Raw genomic sequence first — 3,601 nt, forward strand, 5'->3', positions numbered from 1 at the left:
GAATCCAGGTAGAATTTTGTATCTGCAAAGTATGACTCTATCTTAGCGAAAGGATAAATGTCTGCATCAATTTTGACTATTTCTCCATCCCTTATGTACTTCAGAAATTGATGAAAAGTAGATGATACCACTCCATTCTCACGAATCTAGGGACGTCCAAGCAGCAAGTTGTATAATGTTTTAGCATATATGATGTGAATCAGGGTGTTTGACTTCATCTCACCAATGGATAAAACCACCCAGATCATATATATGGTTGTTGTCCTCCTTGGTTGAAACCTTGGGTTGTTAGGTTACTTTTGGATAGCTTATCGATAAAGATCCCAAGCTTTTTTAGCACCATCTTTGGCATGATGTTGACAACCGATCCATCATCAACAAGTATGCGATTGAGGTGTTGTTCCCGAATGGCCCCTATAACAAACGAAGGTCTGTTATGTGGCTTAGACCCCAGCAGCAAGTCATCATCTGTGAAGGAAAGTATTGCACAACATGTGATAACTTTTTCGTTATCATGATGTTCTTGTGTTTTGGGTAGAATAACGTGACTTTCATAAAGGAATTTTTCAAGAAAGAATTCACGCAAGGTAATGGGATTTCAAAACTTTTGTGATAAGGCACCATTAATCTTCTTGCTAGTATAATATTTGACATTTCGTGGTGGTTGTAGCCCATCCACATTCCTCATCATCTCTCTTGGTTTAGGAATTTGTAGCCTCAAAACTGCCTGATATTTTCACTTCTTGGGAGTGACTAGAGTTCAACCCTCGTCGTCGTTGTCTTTGGAGTGATATTCGAGCTCTAGTAAACCTTCAAGATTTTTCCTTGGAAGGTCAACTTCAACAGGCTAAAAAAATTCCAATTTGTAAGAAGGCAGTGCTTGACATGTTCTGCAACCTTGAATGCTTATTTTCCTTGGGCGCGACACTTGCATGGTTTGCTTCCACTGTTTCATCCATGTTTATAATTATTTTTCCTTCACTTACAAGAGACATTATTTTCTCGCCGAAGCATTTCTCTGTAGGGTGGCAAATGACGCGATGAAAATTGCAGTATTTTGGATCTCCAACTTTACCAATTTCCTCAGGCCATTTTTATTCAGGGAGATTGATGACTTTCTTGGCCAGCAATTTGTCAAGGATTGTGGGTATGTCTGAATTTGGGAATGGATAAAACTTCGCCTCTAATTCCTTCAAGGTTGGGAGACATTTCTCCTCTTTCGGATATTGATTCGGGGTCTTCTCCTCCTTCGCCTTTAGCTTGGTCGTGGCTTTCACAGAAGTTGCTTTCACCGTCATAGATTCTTTGGTTTTGTTCTTTGGTGCAACACTTTTCTTGAACTCTTTTTGATCAGCAAATGGAGATGCTTTTCCATGACTTGCGATGCTTAACTCCATGTTGTGCGCTCGCTTTGCAAGTTCTTCAAAAGTTTGCGGTTTGATCCCTTGTAGGATGTATAAAAGGCCCTAGTGCATACTTAATGCTCTGCAACGATTGATGTAACCTACCACGGCCTCGTCCTTGCTTTGGTTGGTTCCTGTCAACTTTATCACGCATACAGTTCTTCGGGTACTATAAAAATGGTTAAGAAATTCCTTCTCAAGTTCCTCCCAGCTATCAATAGATTCGGACTCCAAGTCAATATACAATCAAATGCATTCCCTTTCAGTGAACGAACAAACTGTTTTTATCAAAAGGTCACCATGCGTTCCAGCATTACTAGAAGTCTTGACAAAGTGGGAAATATGTACGCTGGGTTTCCTTTACCATCAAATTGATGCAGCTTTGGTGGTTGATAAATGGTTGACATAGTTAGACAATAATTCTGCTTCGTATAAGGTTTATAGTAGTACAACGAACTTTGTGATGGTCCACCATATTGAGCTCTAATGAAATTTGTTATCATGTCCTGCAATTGTTTGGAAGATAACGTCGCAACTGAAGTAGATTGCTTTTCCTTTTGAATGTTGAACTTGGAAAGCGATTCCTCAACAGCCATTTTCTGCGAGGTGAAAACAGTTGAAAGAGGAGGGATATGGCTCAACTCTCCTGGTGCATAGGCCTCAAATTATTTCATGAGATGAACGATTTGAAGATCTTTTCTTTAAGACTTTTATAATCTGTTCCATCATAGTAAACGTTTCGTCCAAGTTTGTTGTGTCTGTCATTAAGGCGTTGACTTTTGTTGAAACTGGAGAATGCACCAAATCCTCAAATCCACCAAGGTTGGAGGTTGTTTGAGAAAGTTCGTCAAATAGCGAGAATGGAGTGTTGCCCCCAGAGATTGCGGTTGCGGACGCCATGTGATATCTGCTCTTCGTTGCTATCTCCAAGGAGACAAAGTATTTGGATCCATCCAAGCCACTAGCCTTGAACTTGCTTTGAGTGATTGGAACAACACGACTGAGCTCAATGGATGCGGCAGGGGTAGCATCCTTGCATGGAACATCATCACACTTCCGAAAGGCCATTATGGCAGTACATTTGAAGTTTGTAATTTTCTACTTGCAAGAGGAAGAGACGGAGGGTAGAACTTGTCCCGCTGGGCGTGAAAATTTTTTCACAGCAAATTTTTGTAGTATGAAAAATAAACTGCAGCAAAAAAATATGAAGAAAAGAGATTTTATTGATAAATATTTGTGAATATAATTTTATGTATCCCTTGATTCTCTTCTCTGAAATTCTCTATAATTCAAGGGCTTGAGAAGCGTTTTTCTTGAATATAGGAATATGCATACCTCCTTGTGATGTATTTAGTCACCAAGAACGTCGAGAAGTACTTCGTTATTTTGGGTTGATCTCTGGGAAGAATTCCGTTGACCATTCCTTTGTTGCAAAACTATGCACTTGATGATTGATCTTTCTATTTGTGGATGCCTTCACCAATTGCGGAAGCTCTTCTCCAACTCTGAATGTCCTCGAAGAGTTATGTAACCCCTCTATTTATAATGGTAGAGGATGAACAATCTATCTACATGTGAACTCTCTTTCTTGATACTGATTGGGTCATCTGAGTCATCAAACTTATCACATAAGATATGTGATGATAAGCTTGTTTGTGATTGGCCCAGACATGTCATTTTAGACACTTAGTAACTCTTGATTGGCCACTGTTTTAGATTGGGATTGCCAACATCATTTCACACGTGGCGTCATCTTGTTGGCTTTGAGTTTGACTGGATATGCCATGTCACCTGATACATGGCATGAGTCTGGGCCTTAAGATGAAATGGACCTTGGGCTTGAAAGTAACAAAATGGACTAATTTAATTTGTAAAATCGAAATTTATTATTTGAGCCAAATAAAATTAAGATTCAATCCAAATCTTGTATGAATTAAACTTAATAAGTTTTATATGTCTATAGGGGTACATTTAAATTCGTGACGAAAAATCTTACTTGCTCTATGGTGAAGCAGTTAAGGCAAATTGTTTTAGGCCCCCAATATTTAGGCCTCCCCATTTTAATAATAATAAACTTATAGATTTTTTTAAAGAAAATTTATTGAGTACTTTTTGTAGAAAAGTGATCTTTTTCATAAATAAGGAAAGATGATCTTATAAATATTCTTCTACTACTTCATACGAAAATTCTGAATTCC

Source organism: Nicotiana attenuata, unplaced genomic scaffold, assembly GCF_001879085.1.
Source record: "Nicotiana attenuata strain UT unplaced genomic scaffold, NIATTr2, whole genome shotgun sequence".
Lineage (NCBI taxonomy): Eukaryota > Viridiplantae > Streptophyta > Magnoliopsida > Solanales > Solanaceae > Nicotiana > Nicotiana attenuata.